This window comes from Stigmatopora argus, chromosome 6, assembly GCF_051989625.1.
Source record: "Stigmatopora argus isolate UIUO_Sarg chromosome 6, RoL_Sarg_1.0, whole genome shotgun sequence".
Classification (NCBI taxonomy): domain Eukaryota; kingdom Metazoa; phylum Chordata; class Actinopteri; order Syngnathiformes; family Syngnathidae; genus Stigmatopora; species Stigmatopora argus.
In genome coordinates, this window is record NC_135392.1 from 18,981,100 (window position 1) to 19,000,303 (window position 19,204).

At 42.0% G+C, this 19,204-nt stretch overlaps 1 protein-coding gene across 20 annotated transcripts in view; it reads left to right on the forward strand.

The window, feature by feature from the left end:
* The window catches only part of nfasca (neurofascin homolog (chicken) a), a 137,590-nt gene that overhangs the window by 30,378 nt on the left and 88,008 nt on the right, over window positions 1-19,204 (forward strand). For 17 of the 20 annotated variants that reach the window (XR_013300776.1, XR_013300780.1, XR_013300777.1 and 14 more), the window contains one exon: window positions 6,516-6,580. The exons of 2 other annotated variants lie outside the window; for them this stretch is intronic. The gene's annotated coding sequence lies outside the window, so the exon portion shown is untranslated. Of the gene's footprint in view, window positions 1-6,375; window positions 6,581-19,204 lie in introns of those variants that run through there. One more of the 20 variants, XM_077603956.1, reaches the window with a different exon arrangement.

The following is a 19,204-nucleotide window of genomic DNA, read 5'->3' on the forward strand; positions in this document are numbered from 1 at the left end:
AAAGCGGATGCGACCACTGATGCTACAAGCTAAAAGGGAGCCGCTAGCCAGCGCCCCCGAAGCTCCCATGAGCAGCGGAGCGATCGCTGATAAAAGACTGCTGCTCGTTGGCAAGTGGTCGTGCGTTATCCGATTGTGAGGACATTTGTGTGCATCATTTTCGGAATATTTTGAAGGGAATAGTACAACAGCAAACAGCCCATCGATAGCGAACGTGAGGGTGGAGTGTTTGTTCCGTTTACAAGTGCGTTGTGTGGAAAAAAAACCGAAGCCCCCCCGCCCCTTTTGTGCGCCTCTCCCTCTCCCCTCGGCGAAATCCGCCCAATTTTAGTTAGATTAAACACATTTTATTTCTATTAAACCACTAGTTATGTGTTACTTTGTTAAGAGATGGGGAATTAGAAGAAATAATACATTTTTTCCAGTCCAATATCCTGTTTTTGGTGTTTTTTCAGAGGGCTGGAACGGATTAATTTGTTTTCCATTCATTTCAATGGGAAACGTCCGCTCGAGTTACGAGCGGACCACTGTATTGTATTGTGTTGGATTTTAGAATTTATAATTATATTAAAGTTAAGTTAATAATCTGACTCCAATTTATGACCTTACCCGACTGCCACTCATCCAACAATTTGCGCGCTCGTTCTGCAATAGAAAGGTACCAGGAAGCCGACATTCTCACACACGGGTGGATTTATTTCTAACATACAAATCTTAAGACATAAGTCTGTGGTTCAGGGCCCTCTCAGTCTGTCCAAGCAGACGCATGTTGCCACCAGTCGTCGTCGTTCTCCTCCTCCGAGCCGCCCAGGAACTTAGTTTATAGTCCACAATATGCAAATGACACAACACAAAGGCATCCTGGCACTATATGATTGGTTATGTGTAAAATGCAGTTAACCCTAGCTTGCTCATTGGTCTTTCTTTCTTGAAGATTCTCCTTGCGGTTCCACCCACAGTTGTATCTTTCCACTTCCAGCAACTGGTACCTGCAAACAGTTCAACCCCCCACACATCTGCAATCTATTGAGTCCTACCCCCACATCCTGTGCTTGTGACCTTGCATTCCAACGGCCATGCAGGGAGATCTAATGAACCATCATTTAAGCTTTAACTCTTAATATTCCTTCAATTGTGAGGACATTTGTGTGCGCCATTTTCGTCATATTTTGAAGGGGAGACAAACAACAATAGATAGGTTCCAATGATTAACATGTTAGCAAAAAATCTCATCTCATCTCATTTTCTGAAGCGCTTTATCCTCATTAGGGTTCGCGGGGGGTACTGAAGCCTATCCCAGCTGACTCCAGGCCAGAGGCGGGGGAAACCCTGTATCGGTGGCCAGCCGAACGCAGGGCACAAGGAGACAGGCAACCATGCATCCTCACACCCATACCTAGGGGCAAATTAGAATGTCCAATCAGCCTACCATGCATATTTTTTGGAATGTGGGAGGAAACCGGAGTACCCAGAGGAAACCCACGCAGGCCCGGGGAAAACATGCAAACTCCACACAGGTGGACGTGACCTGGATTTGAACCCAGGACCCCAGAGTTGTGAGGCCGAAGCGCTAACCACTCGCTCCACTGGGCCACCCTACATTGATGCTAATGCTATTTCACTAGCAATTGGGTAGCTGGCTTTTACCTATTTCTTTTCATTAATAAAGTTTGAATCAGTTTAAAATTATATCTGGAAATACTCAAAAGGCCAGTTATCCTTTCTGTCCTGCTCTTAATTGAAAATGTTATTGATTTTTTTGGGGGGGCTATCCAGTGCCTCCCAACACACATGCGCACACGAATATGGGTTCACACTAATTTACCGTGACTGACCTTGCTTCCAGCCATGTCGCATCCATGATAAATCTCAGATAGCCTCCAGCTGAGGGGGAGCTTTCTCGCCTGTACTACATACGTGTGCAGCTCTATTTTCCCACGTATGTGTATTTGTGTGAGAACGAGATCCAATTTTTGAGTATGCATGCTTGCCTTGCCTTCATGCATGATCAGCCCTGTCTTCTCGGTGACCTATGCATTTTGTGTGTGAATGAGTTCATGCTTGGCTGCCGTGTGTTTGAGCGTTTGGTTTACGTGTTCATGTGTGATAGGAATGCATGGATATAGAAGCAGTGCTGCCAATGGAAATACCGCTCTCATAAATAAAGTAATACATTTTTATACAGCAAATAAACATTTGATCAGAGGCGGTCCCTGCATTTCCTAGTGACGCCTTCAGCAAAAACTATTTTATGGCTATAAAACCTCTACTGCAACTACAGCTGCTACACATAAAAAATAATCAATAAATCAATGCGGTAAAAGACAGCGATGGACGTCCATGGCGAACCGGCAAAAATTGCACTAAAATGGGGTAAAATCCACTTCCTAGCAGCATTTATTGATTAAATACCAACACTGGAGCTTAAATACAAACACTGGAGCTTTTCAGAAATCAGAACCAGGCCCGGAGGACGACTTTCCCCGGGAATTTCATACAATTGAAATAAATATTTAGGAATATAGCCATATTTTACTCACCAAAAATCCTTTTTAACTGTACACAATATCCATCCTCCTTTCTTTCTTCCTTCTTTTCTATCGCCATCGAAGCTAATGCTGAAAGTCGAGCCTGTCCTGTCATATTTCTGGCATAGTCCTTCTTGAAAATGCCTTTAAATCAACACAACAATATATTTACTTATGCAGCTCGCTCCAGATACAGTTTGTTAGCTCTGGCTAGTCCACTCTGTCACTTGCCAATCATAGTTGGTGAAAGCAATGACGTATCCCTACGCCTGCGAGAAGGATTAAAGCAACAGTCTTATCAACGCTTGTTTAATGCAGCAGAGCCTGCAGAACTGATTGTGAAGGCCTTGAGGCAGATTTTTGACCCTGGCAACAAATAATGGCTGAAATGTGATTGGTTAAATGCTTCAATATGAAAACACACATCTGGAAGCAGTGCAACCAGGGGGAAAAGCAATGAAAGGAAGCTAACAGACAATTTGGAATTATTTAATAAGTATTCATGGACAAAATATAATTAACATCAGTCTGTGATTCAGATATTTCAGCAGAGAAGGCCTTGAAGGCCCTGACGGCACACCACTGCAATTAATTGATGACCCTGAGGGGGTATGCCAATAGTCAGTTATACTATTGGTGTAGGCCAGGGGTGTCAAACTCATTTCACATCGCAGGCCACATACGACCCCGAGGTAGACGTTGTGGGCCAAACCATTAAAATATTAGCATACTTAGCTATAAATAACCAAAATATCACGTCTTTCCTTTGTTTTGCGTAAAGAAGCACAAGAACATTGTGAAATTTGAAATTTACCTTAAAATTTATTGAACAACACTTTTACAATACATTTCACAAAAATTCACAAACTATAACAAGTAACTGGTGTTGAAAATGATAGTAATGAATTTTACGATTGAATGAAACTTACAAAGAAAGACTAAAATTACATTGCACATTTTTTTAAATCACCATAGTAAGTATTAATTTTCACAGAGCTGTATTCTATTTATGCTAACAGAATCTGCAAAAATAAAATGCAAGGCAGCATTTTAAAGATGTTCGTCTAGTCTGGACTTGTTTTTGTTCCTGGAACTTGGCATCTTTTGGCCTGTACAAGTGCATCAATATCAAGCAGGACAAGATATCCGGGGACACCCTGAATTGGTGGCCGGCCAATCACAGGGCACAAGGTGACAGACAACCATTCACACTCACACTCTTATCTAGGGGCAATTTAGAGTGTCCAATCAGCCTGTCATGCATGTTTTTGGAATGTGGGAGGAAACCGGAGTACCCGGAGGAAACCCACACAGGCCCGGGGAGAACATGCAACCTCTATACAGGTGGACCTGACCTGGATTTGAACCCAGGACCCCTGAACTGTGAGGCTGACGCGCTAACCACTCGTGCCACCGGGCCACCCTACGCCTTTGATGCTAATGCTATTTCACTAGCAATTGGGTAGCTGGCTTTTACCGCAACTCCACTGTCTTCTCGGCTCGGGGTGAAAATTGACTGCTATTTCCTCAGACTTACCAGCAATTCCTTGACCTTATCTGCTCTCAGCTGTCCTTGTAAGCTATAGCATTTAATTTAAAAATGAAATCCATGTCTTTTATGCATTTTTTTCATTTTCAAATTATCCTGCGGCCTGATCAAATCTCCTTGCGGGTCACGGGCCGTATGTTTGAAAGATCGGGTGTAAGCCATTGCCAGTGCATCTTTATGTCACCGATTCTGCTCATAACTTTTATGGACAGAATATCTAGGTGCAACCGTGGCGTTGAGGGGGTCCAGTTTGGTGGCCTCAGTATTGCATCCCTGCTTTTTGCAGCTGATGTGGTTCTGTTGACTTCATCAGGCCGTGATCTCCAAATCTTGCGCGAACGATTCGCAACCGAGTGCGAAGCAGTCAGAATGAGAACCAGCACCTCCAAATCTGAGACCTCAGTCGGAAAAAGTTGGCATGCCCTCTCCGGGTCAGGGATCAGGTCCTTCCCCAGGTGGAGGAGTTTAAGTATCTTGGGGTCTTGTTAAACACGAGTGAGGGAAGAATGGAGCGTGAGATGGACAGGCGGATCGGTGCGCCGTCTGCAGTTATATGGACTCTGCACCGGTCCGTCGTGGTGAAGAAGGAGCCGAGCCAAAAGGCGAGACTTTCTATTTACTGGTCGATCTACGTTCCCACCCTCATCTATGGTCACGAGCTGTGGGTTGTGACCGAAAGAATGAGATCCCAGATACAAGCGGCTGAAATGAATTTTCCTCCGCAGGAGAAAAGGTGAGAAGTTCAGTCATCCGGGAGGGGTTAGGGTTAGCCAGATGAGCTGGCTCGGGCATCTGATCAGGATGCCCCCTGAACGCCTCCCTCGGTAGGTGTTCCGGGCAGGTCCCACCTGGAGGAGGCCATGGGGCCAACCTCGGACACGCTGGGGAGACTGGCCCGGGAATGCCTTAGCTCTTTTAACTATTTTCCACTAAAACGACGGAATGAATTTCTTCATGTTTCTGAGATGTGGAAGGAAACTGGAGTACCTTGAAAAAACCCACACAGTCCTGTCGAAAACATGCCAACTCCACACAGAAAAGTTAGGACCCCTGATCTTTGAACTGAAAGGCAGACGTGCTAACACCTAATCAGCCAACAACAACTGAGGTGCAATGTAATAGAATAAATTCAATTAAGTAATTTTATTCTGTTTTCATGTTTAATTCAGTACTAGGCAGCCTGGTGGTCAGCTAAACTGAGGTCACTCTAAATTGACAGGAAATTCAGACATCAATATATAAGTTAAAGAAGTCACTGACATCAAGAAATCCTACTAGTATATGGAGCGCACTGGACTGTTAGACAGCACAGAGGCTCTAATCGTGAAAGCATAAGAACAAGCCCTTAATGCAGGGGTCTTAAAATATTTCAGCCATTTCCTGAGGGTACTCAGGAGGAACAACTTGGACACTAAGCTTCTGGTAACCTTCTATAGAGCCACTGTGGAGAGCATCCTGGCATACTGCATCACAGTGTGGTACGCTGGAAGCACGGCAGCAGACAGAAAGGCCATGCAGAGAGCGATCAACACTGCCCAGAAGATCATCGGCTGCTCTCTGCCCTCACTGGATGACATTGCCAGGCCTCGCTACCTCAGCTGAGCCAGGAACATTGTCAGGGACAAAAACCACCCTGGTCACAACCTGTTCCAGCTGCTGCCCTCTGGCAGACGGTACATGTCTCACAAAGCACGGACAAATAGACTTAAGGACATTTTTTTCCCACAGCCATCAGGACTCTGAACTTGAGCTAGCACGACACACAATCCCGTCTGTGCAATAACTTCGGGGTGTGCAATAACAATGTGCAATATCTTAGAAATCTGTGCAATATTTTAGAATCTGTGCAATATTTTAGAATTCTGTGCAATATTTTAGAATTCACCTAGCGGGATGTGACTTTTTATACTTTTATACTACTATTTATGTTTTTTTTTAACTGGGAAAACACTTTGAAAAGCTTGGAGTAGCACCACCAATTTTGTTATACGCAGCTGTGTATGATGATAATAAACGCTTTTGATTTGATTTGATATGTGCTGTGCATGAAGAAACTTTTAGGAGCTAGTTTTTGATGAGCAGGCTTGCCATAGATTGTGTAGATTGTATTTTTGTAAGTGTACCATTTGTTAATCTTTTATATTCTCTGTATACTATGTGCATGTGTCTGAATATGTTTGACTCCAGTGCGTGTCTCAGCACTATAAATAATTCATTAGGTGGGAGGGGTAAATGCGAGGGGGCGGTGACAGATGGAGAACGGTCTGAGAAAGGGAGTAGCGATCGCACACTACCAGAGAAGCATTCAGATTTGATAGAGCTTGAGAAACAGAGAGACGTTGAGATACCTTGTTGTGTCAATGATTGACTATTTCATAGTTAGCTGCTCAAGATTTATTTCATTTTATACATCATTTTCATTTTATTCTTTTTTAAAGACATTGTCACGGATGGAGATATTACAGTGCATGCCAACCCGGATTGAAGAGTTGCATTAAGAAAGGTAATTATACATTTATTCATATGTATTTGTGCATGGCTACATGCCGAGGAGTGTAAAAACAAAATTAATTTGTGATACATTATATTTCTACTGTTGTACATTCTTTTGATTTTGATATTCAACCAAAGGTCACTTGAAACGTTTTACTGGTATCTTACAATAACTAATACAACATATTTTCATGTTTCTCGTTTTTTTTGAAATTATTTTGGGGAATTTTATTTTGGGGCCGTTTAAATGAAGGAAACTGTCATCTCTCGGTATATTGACTTTCTCAATTAATGTATATGCACACACATTCATAAAAGGAAACAAAAACAGAAGAAGAATAGAAGATAATAGTTTTCCGTCACAAAGTGTTGGGGGGCGTATTGGTATTGGTTTGTGCTCATTTTGTCTTCAGCAGCTATTCGAGGGGTGGCCAACTCTGGTCCTCGTGAGCCGCTATCCGGTCTCTTTTTCATATCTCTCTCCTCTACCACACCTGAATCAACTCATCAGCAAGCTGCCCAGAAGCTTGATACCGATCTCGATTATTTGATTCAGGTGTGTTGGTGGAGGGAGATATGGAAAACAGACTCTCGAGGACCGGAGTTGGCCACCCCTGATTCATTGTGATTTGATACGAAATGGTTAGGTAGGTTTCAATCCGTCTTGTGAAAAGGTAGCTGACAATTGTCTTTTTGTGGCCCATGCATATAAACTATATACAATTGACTTTTTAATGCCTGGAATATTTTTATGTTTGGTCAGAATTCTGTAAGGAATTGCCTCTGATTTTAGTGAACATCTGCTTAAAATGTGTGTGTGCCATTTCCATGACCACAATGGAAAATCTATGAACATGATGTGGATTATGATTTTGAAAGTCCTTGTTAAATGGGTATATGTTTGTATGTAGCTGATGGATTTCCACTGTTTGGAAAGTACAGTAGTAAAAAGGTTATACATACGGATACACATGCACATGAATACATGGAGGCATGCACCCACACATGTACACGCACACACAAACACACTAATAAAGCCTTTTCTTTGTTCTGAAGCACTGTGGGATTGAAGTTAATGTACCCACAAAAACAGAAAAAAACTGGGAGAGCGAGCCAGTATGAAAGAATCTAATGGCCAGTGTACTATCTTTCACCCCAAATATTCTGTCAAGAAGGTCTCATGTGTCTTCCAACCCTTTCCATTGTTGCCACGAGGGGGGAAATGAGTGAACAAAAAAACATCTGTTCTGTAGGAACGTCTGAATTAAAGTTTTGTTTTCCATTTGAAAAGAATACAGCTAAAACAAGAGAGGCTAACTTCTAATTGTCTTCACTTGGTTCGATTGCATCAGTTTTGGGATCAAGGGCTCTTTCGAATTGGCATTGGGCTGAACCACAGTTACGCAATTACATTGCGTAATGAAGTCCCTCAAATTTTGATGACTTTGATGGATCAAATGAAATAATCAGTTAAAAAATAATATTACAATAATGGCTATAACTGAGCCAACAAAACTCCCCTGAGTGCTCTTGCTGTGCTCACGTTAAAAGACAAAGACGAATGTGGACATGTACACATTTTCCTCAAAACTGAAAGACATTAGGAACATATAGAGAATATTGGTATAATTAGTTTTTCCTTGCATGTGTAACTGTTTTACAGGTCTAGATTATTTTTCATTTGCCGTATTGCTTATCCTCACAAGGGTCGCGGAGGGTGTTGGAGCCTACGCCAGCCAACGCGGCGTCAACCATTCACGCTAAAACTCATTGAGGGGTGACGGTACAGTGTGAGTTCCACACATGTCCTGGAATGTGATTCCAGTAGAATTATGTTTAAAGTCCCACCTTTACGGATTTTTACATACCAACTAAAAGATAGAATCCTGTCAAAGAAGATTAAAACATAAACGACCAAAACTTACACTGTTCCATAAGTATTGAAATTCATTCATTCATCTTCGTACCGAGCCGCCTTGTGGTGTAGAAGGTGGCGGTATGATTGGGAGTGTCTCTCTTGATTGGCGACCAGTCTAGGTTGAAAACACCTGGGTTAGGCTCCAGCAACCCCCGCAACCCTTTCGAGGATGGGCGGTATGGAAGATGAATGAATGAATCTTCATACCGAGCATCCTCGTAAGGGTCGCTGAAACCTATCCCAGCCAACTTCGGGCAAAAGGCGGACTACACCCGAGACTGGTCGCCAGTAAGCCGATGGGCACACAGAGAGACCGATAACCATTCACACTCATAATCAGTGGCGGGACTCGAGACTGCGCCTGTTCGCACCACAGTCAGGCGAGTGAAACACTACACTATTAGGTGGCTACTATTGTTATAGTACCAAAAATATAATTTGTGTTTGTGCTATCAGTTTTCGTAAAAAAACGATGATGTCACAAGTGTGCAGGAACCAGCAGAGGACGTATGCCTCAAAAGAAAATGTATTCATCATGGAATTCAAAATTGAAAGGTGCAAGTAATTGATTTAGATTATTTAAAGTATTTCAATATTGCACTTGTCTTTTCCTGGCTTTGGCTGGGAACAATTGATTCACTACTGGACAGGCGGCCTGGTGAACAAGTGGTTAGTGCTTCTGCCTCACAGTTCTGAGATCGAGGTTTTGATCCCAGGTCTGGACCTTCTTGTGTGGAGTTTGCATGTTCTCCCTGGGTTTGTGTGGGTTTCCTCCAACATCCCCAAAACATGTAGCGTAGGCTGGTTGAACACTCTAAAATTGCCCTTAGGTATTCGTGTGAGCGTAAATGGTTGTCCATCTCCTTGTGCCCTGCGATTGGCTACCCACCAATTCAGGGTGTCCCCCGCCTGGTGCCCGACGTCATCCGGTATAGGCTCCAGCACCCCCCACTATTACAATAAATTTTGAAAAATGTACGTAGTAACTAACCCACGAACCAGGTTTAAACCACCACTAAATCTAATTTACAACTATTATTATACAGATTTTTAGATGTAACATTGATTCAACCCGGTACAATGAGTTGAGAACAGCTTCTCATTTACAGTGAGATGAAATGTAAAGAATTCATTCGGTCTCGTGCTGTGTCCAAACCATTGAATACAGCACTTATTTTATGATTATAGACACTCAACAGGCACATTACATTGTTTCAATTAATTTAAACAACCCCGATGTCACGGCAAGATGTAAAAGAGTGTTGATGCTCACCATGCTAAAGCTAATTCTAACAAAAGCTGCCCTAACGCTGGTTTGATGTGTCTGACCTGTCCTGTCACTCAGTCGGCAGCTCCCACAGTCCAGACGGCTGTCGGTATAGTATGTGGGTGGAAAACTGCCAGCGTATTATCCTAATAAAAAAAACAGCATTTTAATTCAACTCTGTTCTATTCCTCGCACGAAACACTTGTAGCCTCGCAATGCTAGCTGTGGAAAGGTATTTTCAACTGACTTCATGGTAAAATGTATTTACATCATTGATCATCGACAGTATGTTTTGCTCGACGATGCATTCACGTCATCGACAACGTCGACTAGTTAGGACAGCTCTAAACTATCAGTGACTTCAGACTCCATTATAAAATCTCATCTCATCTCATTCTCTGAACCGCTTTACTCTCATTAGGGTCGTGGGGGTTGCTGGAGCCAATCCCAGCTGTCAGAGGCGGGTGGCCAGCCGATCGCAGGACAACCGTGCACACTCACACCCATACTTAGGGACAATTTAGAGTGTCCAATCAGCCTACCATGCATGTTTTTGGAATGTGGGAGGAAACCCACGCAGGCCCGGGGCGAACATGCAAACTCCACACAGGTGGACGTGAACTGGATTTGAACCCATGACCCCAGAGCTGTGAGGCCGACACGCTAACCACTCGCCCCACTGGGCCGCCCCATTATAAAATCTAAACAAGCAATATTTTTTGGTCAGATATCATGGGGGTTTTACTGTTAAAGTGTTTAAGAAAAAAAATTGTTGACTGAGATTTTTAAATGGTTGAATATAGAGTGATAGGTAGAGCGGAAAGATGGGGGTGCTTCATACGAGGCCAGGTGGAAACCCAGATGTTGTGCCCCCTAGCCAGGTACTTAACCTATATTGCTGCTCATGCTTCTGTCAGTGCATGTGTGTGATATAAGGCTCAGGGATACATCTGTCTGCTTCACTAAGTCACTGTGTCATAGACGTTACACTCTCGAGCTGTCAGTGACAGCCTACATTTAGCACCATGCAAATGTGCGCCGGGTGAACTTAAAACCCAGACGTCAGCTGAGATAGTCTTCAACATACCCATGGCCCCGATGAATTCAAATGATTTAGAAAATAGATTAATAAATAGAAAAACAAAGCTACATGGAACAGCTATATTCTTCTGAATACTACACAAAACCCCTTGTTTTACATTTTGGCTCCGCTCTGTCTAAAATATACTTCAGGGCTGCCTGTATTTTTCCATTCGATGAGTCTCTTGATAGCTTGGGACAAAGGGCTAAGCTTGCCAAAGGCCATTGCTCCATTCATTCGTGAAATAGTTCATTCAATTTGAAACCAAAGATGGTTCTGAAAATGGCTAGTTTTTTTCTTTTCTGATTCCAACTAAAAATGCAACCTAATTGGCCAACCATGTGGCTTGGATTGTTTTTGTATGCCAATGTGTTACCATGTGGATCAACTAACATATGTAATGCTGCAATAAATAGCAGAATGCAGTTTTAGTTGTTAGTTTTTTTGAGGACCGTGGAATGAATTAGGAAATTTACATATAAATTTACATATAATAGTATAAAATCCAAGTTACGAAACATGTTCTGGAACTGATTTCTTAAGTAGAGGTACAACTGTATATTGATTCCCTGAATTACAAATCGATAATTATGGTAACCGTATCGTGAGATAATCGTTATCATGAGCCTTGTATCTCAAATCGTATTGTATTGTGAGATACGCAGAGGTTCCCACTCCTAGTGTCCCAGTGTCTTTGTTGAATAGCCTACTACATATTTTGTATAATCTACGTTGTACCTCTAAAGTGTGTATTTGAATTTTCAGCAGCTTCATTCACTCGTCCGACGCACACATTCTCTCTTCCACTCCCGCTGACTGTGTCCAACTGTCCAACAAAAAACAACATATTTTAACTACCCCACAAAACGAATGACTGACAAACACTTACAGTTTAGCATACACATTATTCTAAGACATGGGTGGCCCGGTGGAGCGAGTGGTTAGCGCGTCGGCCTCACAGTGGGGGGACCTGGGTTCAAATCCAGGTTCGGACCTTTCTGTGTGGAGTTTGCATGTTCTCCCCGGGCTTGCGTGGGTTTCCTCTGGGTACTCTGGTTTCCTCCCACATTCCAAAGACATGTATGGTAGGCTGATTGGACACTCTGCCCCTAGGTATGAGTGTGAGTGTGAATGGTTGTTTGTCTCCTTGTGCCCTGCGATTGGCTGGCCACCAATTCAGGGCCTCTGGCCCGAAGTCAGCCGGGATAGGCTCCAGTACCCCCCGTGACCCTAGTGAGGATAAAGCGGTTCAGAAAATGAGATTATTTTAAGACTTTGGTCACTAAAGAGTCCAAAGCGGACTGCATGCCAATAATAGCGTATGTTAAGCACAAAATATGCAAATTCTCACACAATGGGAAGACAATGTAAATTGTGCTCCTTTTTTCTGCAAATTCAACCTGGTATCTTACGCCCATAATTCTTTCTTGTTAGGTATTGTTGTCTCAGGCTTGAGGCAAAGATGCAAATAGGACATTCTTGCTCTGGCCTTGGTGCCTGTGCCCATGAGGAGTATCCCACCATTAGTCTCCAAGTGATAAGACACTTTAAATGGCAAAGACTTCTTAGCAGTGGAAAGCAAATCCATATTTGGAAGTTCCTTCTAAACTGAATCATGCCCACTAATATTCAATTTAACGCCCACTTTTTGCCTGCTGGAAATGAGATACATACGGGAGTCAGATGTTGAATCCGGTATGCTTCTTTCATTAAAGCTTTGCTGTCTGTTTGAACGCACCCTGAGAATCTCAGTTTCGTTGTTTCTACCTTTTACCTCCAGAACAGAAAACGAGCACATGGGGTTGTGAGTACGAGGTCAAGGACAACGCTAATTTTACATTAAAATCAAATTGGCTTTTCATGGTCAGATATGAAACTAAGACATTCATTCATCCATTCATTTTCCATACGCTTATCCTCACAAGGTTCATGGGGGGTGCTGGAGCCTATCCCAGACAACTATGAGCACCAGGCGGGAGACACCCTGAATTGGTGGCTAGCCAATCGTAGGGCACTAGAAGACGGACAACCAATCACGCTTCCACTCATACCTAGAAATAATTTAGAGTGTTCCAACATGCCAGCTCAGGGACAAAAGAAGGGAAAATAGAGAGACGGAGCCTGGTCTGAGTAAATGAAATTTAGTAACAGTATAATTATAGTAGATAAACCAGAAAGGACAGGTGTATGTGCGCATGTGCACGCGTGTGTGACTAAGAGACTACGAGTCAGACCAGCCAAATGGCAGAATCATTTCATCATCACCTAACCTCAAGGCAGATGGGTCCATCTCATCAAATTAGGCCTGGAAGACACACATTAAAAGGCTCTGGAAGACACACTGAAGTAATATCATGTCAGGACCAACATGTAATGGAGCACTCCTGTGTCAGCAGGGATTTGTGTTAACAAGAGAATCTTAACAAAATTAGCTTTAATGTTAACCAAATTGCTGGCTGCTTCCACAGTTAAAATTGTGAGCTCTTATACAAATAATTCTATAAAAAATAACAAAAAATAATGTTCTTTTATATCTTATTTTTTTGTTTGCAAGAGGCACATTCATTATTCATTCATTAACTGCTTTATCCTCATTTGGGTCGCGGGGGGTGCTGGAGCCTCTCCCAGCTGACTCCAGGCCAGAGGCGGGGAACACCCTGAATCGGTGGCCAGCCGATCGCAGGGCACAAGGAGACGGACAATCATGCACACGCACACCCATACCTAGGGGCAATTTAGAGTGTCCAATTAGCCTACCATGCATGTTTTGGGACTGTGGGAGGAAACCAGAGTACCCGGAGGAAACCCACTCAGGCCCAGGGAGAACATGCAAACTCCACACAGGTGGACGTGACCTAGATTGAACCTAGGACCCCAAAGCTATGAGGCCGATGCGCAAACCACTCGCACCACCGGTGCTTTATTTATTCATTATTTATTATTTACTTTATTTTACAATATACACAACAAATGTACCAAGTGAAAAAGAGAATCGAGATCATACGATGTGAAAAATAAAAATGTGACCCGTTTTTGCCCCCACACCTAGGCTTACGAGACACATTTTTAGATTTAGCTGGTGACCATCTTTTGTTCCTTTAACTTAACAAGAGCCCCCCCACCCACGCACGCACGCACGCACACACGCACACACACACACACACACACACACACACACACGCACACACGCACACACACACATAAATAGACACTCGCACACACACACACACTGACACTCACCATCTTCATCTCCCCTCACCCCCTCGTTTTTACATCCCCCTTTTTCTCTGCCCCCGTTTTCATCCATCTTTTCTCTTGTGGCTCTGTTGCTAAGGAGCCATGCTGACTGAGGGCATTTTTCATTGGACAGGAAGGAGAGTATGAACTTAGAAAGGAGGGTGCAACTAATATCGATGGGGTGTTTGAGGAGGAGCTTAAAGTGAAATCCAGATGTGTTAATGAGGTTGTATGTTGACTGACATACTTGGGCTTACTATGCATGAAGGAAATAATGCAGTAAGTGCACAGATGACTATATTGCATTAATGGAACATTTATTAAAACAGAGTAAGACCCAACAGGATAAAAAAAGAAACTGTTGGAATAATGATTCAAACCTTTTAAATCATTATTAGTAATATTTAATTAAAAAAGGAAAAACATCTTTCAACAAACTCTGCGGCGAACTTGCAAGGAGATACAATGTGGCGTCGTCTTAGCCCCCAGTGCATTCTGAATTGCAGTAACTGAATCATTGTATTTAATCGCGACACTCGAAAAACATGGTTATGTAATCAGTACAATAACACCCTCGCTGGTTAGAAAAACAACAGTGTGAGGAATGCTTTCAAGGTAAACAAAGCAAAGCCGTATTTTCAAACAATAATGCGATTATCGCCATCTTCTGCTGGAGTCCCGTCAAAACAGTCCCGTTGTGTTCTGCCGAAAAGCGTGTGTGAAAACAATGTGTCCTCGAGCTGTGGGGCCTTGAGGAGACGATGTGGAGGAAAAGTGTCCATGGTTCCATGAATTGGTTTATAGCCTTATTACTTATTGAAAAATGCTTACAACACATATAGAATATTCATAATAATTCTAACATTCCCTCCTTTTACTATATGTTTGTTATTCATTTTATGACAAATTCAAAATAAGAGGGATATCACCGTTGGCTGTTTTAATTTTACCCGCTTAGGCTCTACTCGTTCGGCAGAAAATAAGATCATTTTCGTCCAATCCATCCTCGTAATTACCATGCTCTTGGAATTCACTGTTAGTGTCAGCACTTCAGTAGGAGATATAATTCATGCAATTTGGAATTTGTAGGGGCAATCGCAGTGGTTATAAGTCGGCTCATCAAAGATCTTAAGCAGGGAATAATACAACACCCACATAATGTCAAAATCGTAGCAAAAAGGGCTACCACAAATTAGGCCAAATCATTATTAGTGAGGCCACAAATCTGTCAGCGGACATTATTCTACTCCAGGATGCTTTTTCATCTTGCGGTTTAGGGTCTGCAGGCCATCGTTGGCCCTGGTGTGGGACCCAGTGGGGGGCGTGTTGTTGAGTGCAACATTTTCAAACGTTGCATACGCCCCCTGCTCCTTCAAGAAGCATTTCAACCGCTGCACGATCCTGGAACGCCGTCAGACTAGTGGCTGCCAGTTGTTCCTTTATCGCCACAAATCCCTGTTCAGTATAATTTCCAAGTTCTTGGACATTGTGATGCAGGTAATTTATCCAATCAACATTTTTGTTTGGAGTAATTAAAAGAAAAATATACTCCTAACCTGCTGCGATCTGATTAGCCAACTTATACTCATCCTCGTGGATGCCAATCGCATCAATGTATCACCCTCTCCATGCGACGCCGTCGCGAGGGGCCCGCCATCATACCGGATTTCTGTGCAGCCAATTGTATCTCCTCTACTGTAGATGGAAAAACAGACACTGGTAATAGCAGTGAGACCAAGGCACAAAGTCCTGCTGTCATTTTGGCAGGAGTCGTATAATTTGTTTTGACCCCACCACCACCATAGGTCAGAACGTGGAATCAGGGGTGTAGTCTGTTTTAGGACGTGGGCACACCACGTCACATTTATCGCTCCCAGTGCCGGTCCGTGCCCTGTGAGGACTAAGCAGGTAAAATGATTAAACGCGACATGTGTTGAAAAGTTAGGCTTGTCCTTTGCTGCCGTTGTAACTGGGTAGACATTATTCCATTTCATACATTTTGGGCTTACATCTTTTGTCAATATCAATTCTTTGAAAAACGATACAGTATGTACAGATATTACAGTCTGGCAAAATTCGATTCAATCCAAGATCAATATATGAGTACAGTTCAATGAGCCTTTATGCCACAATAATTGGTATAAATTATTGTAATAAATATTGGTATAATTCTAATTATAAATTATTTCCTCTTTTGTGTAACACTTCTAAACAGAACTTGTAGTATGAGACCTTTATATAACACTAAAAATTTTGCATTATCTCCTTTACACAATCAGGGGTAATTTGCGCGGGTACCACTCTTAAGAGAGGTCGGCCCCCCCATACATGTTATACAGGTTTGATACAGGTTTGATTTATAATAGCTGCATTTTCCATCAACAATAACCAATTATTTCTTACCGCCTCCCGTTTGGGAACTCCCCGTTGCAGAAATGAATTCTCTGGTCATCTCAGATTTTAATTTTACTATGGCGGATCCGGGTGTTTCCATCTCCGACGACCTTCTTACCCATGGACTTAGGAAAAACGTCAGACAAAGATCCACAAGTTAATTTGTCAGTCTGAATTATGATTTGTAATGCCCCCACCGTATGGGTTAATTTTATCGAAGGCCTGATGGTTTTTCGCACACGTGTGTCATCCAAGCATGCCAATCTAGACCAGTTTCTGCAACAAGGTTTCCCCAATCTGTTTTAGGACTGTTATGTACCACACATATTCCATGTGTATCCTTTGAAATGGATACGTAGCTTTTGTAGCTTGACATAAGGGGGAATCGCCCGTGTTTTTGCCATATATCTGCATATAGATTGAATATATAACCTCCCCCTTTTTTGAGGCATGAAATTTACCATGACTCAAAATGGCAGCCCTCCCAGATAAGTCTTTTGTTTTTGTTTAGTCCCCCAGGTTCCCAAAATTTCCCATTACAGAAATTAAAAATTTCATTTGGCGAAATTCTTTTCTTTTTGTTTCTGTCCTACTCTGCCACCGCCGTCCTTGAAAGGCTTATCAGCGATTTCAGAAATATTCCACCTTGATATTAGAATATTGATATATCTTGGTGGCTAGCCAATTGAAACACAAAAGACAGACACTCATCCACGCTGGCACTCATAATCAAGAAATTTAGAGTGCTCCCCCAATCATCAAGATTGATGCCTGAAGAAACTAGATAATTAATGTATTAGATTCACATGCCACATATCTAAAAATAGAAATTTGTTCAATTGCCACCGCCCCTTACCCCATTCTATTCGCCAATAAGGCAATAACGGAAAAGTTGTGACACATTGAAACACACACACACCCCCTTTTTGTATTTTAACCGTTTGTAAAAACTTTATCTCACCCCCTTTCAATGTTATCGAATTTTGCCCATTCTAATCAACCCATCTACTTAAAGCATTTCCCCAAGGTTGATATTTTATAATTTGGAGATGTTATTTTTAAAACATAGACATTATTTCATCACTTGTTTCACACCATGGAAGGCCCTACCTGAATTTAGATTTTTTTGTTTGTTTGTAGATATTCCCCTTTATCTAAGCTTGTTATTGCCCATCGTTATCACCGTAACATTCAGTTGTATTAACCCCATAATTGCAATGCAGTAAGTTTTGGCTAAATTCTTAATTTGTATGCCCCTAAAGCAATAGACAGTAATAATGTCCCAATAGTCATCAATATGACCTACCAAAGCATACGCCCCCTTCAGGTCAAACAAGGAAAGTCTTTTGTGCACCTAAAGACGCTCCATGTTTCTTCTAGGGAAACTATGCCTATCCTTAACCAATTATCTTATCTACCCCAGCCAGGTTCAATTTACCTAACAATTTGGACGAATGCCATGAAATTTCTCATTTCCGCATTGTTAATTTCATGTCTGATTTCTTTAACAACCAAATAACCCTTAATACCTAAGACATAAATTGCAAATCACCCCATACTATGTTTACTTAAGATAAGAGCCATTTCTTATAGCTCCCTGTTACCACAAGAAAAATCTACAATAATTAAATTAGTGAAATCCACCTTTTACTAGGCATTTCCTAATTACAATTTTCAATGCTTAATAAAGGACCCACAAATTGTAACCAATATGCCATAATATTGTAAAAAAATCCATTCATTTTTCTTTAACCAGCCAACCATTCAAAAACAGTAATAATATCGTTTTATCCTCCAAAACTAGCTCTCTTCAATTAAGAGCCCTTTGAACTTCACAAAAAAGAAAATAAAATAATAATAATAGTATTATTCCCAATTCCAAAGCTTTCCCCAAATCAATCTTTGCCAAACAGATTTTCTATCACCTCGAAAGACATTTCTGATTAAACCCCAAAAATAAATGCGAAGATAATCGCGGAACACTGCATCCCTTGCAGACCATGTTTTGTTCTTATTCTGAAATGTTTAAACGGAAGCGCGCCCTTACCCGCTGACTGTGACCTTCACGCTCGCTGCAGAAGCAGCAGCCTTATCTTTTGTTTACAAATTCCAAAGTGCTCTCTTTTTATTTGTGTCCACTGCTTCCCCTCCTGTGCCTCCTGTGAGCAATTATTTTTTAGAGAAGACTAAATTAATAAACTAAATTAATTACTCTCCCGATATCCAACTATATCATCATATCATCGTAGTTTGCCAAGCCCCATACTCACAATATGCTGCAAGCACAACTATATCATAGCAAAACCCATTTCTGCCCTCAAGTTTGCTTCAGCACCCCCAAGGCCAATTATTGTAATATTCAGCCGCATCAAAACAGAGCGCTCCCCCCGCAATCAAAGCATTTATTCGGCAAGTTTAGAGTCTGACCAAAACGCAGTTTTGGCAACCCCGCTAAACATTTAATTTGCTGTTTTGTATTTCTGTTAACCAAAATATTCCCGCTAGCAGACGGGGACGACACCAGGATAAGCCACAATAAGCCATTTCATTCTTTGAAATAACCATTTTAATTGCCATTTTACAACTTTCAGGTTTAATTGTATCAAGTGCCAATATCTCCGCTAAATTTAGTTCCACTTCCCTCTGCTCAAATCCATTTCTCGTTTTGAGCAGGCCCCCCGACTAGTCATGCCGATTTGCCTTCACTTTTAGAGGCCCTGTTATTTGGGCAATCGCG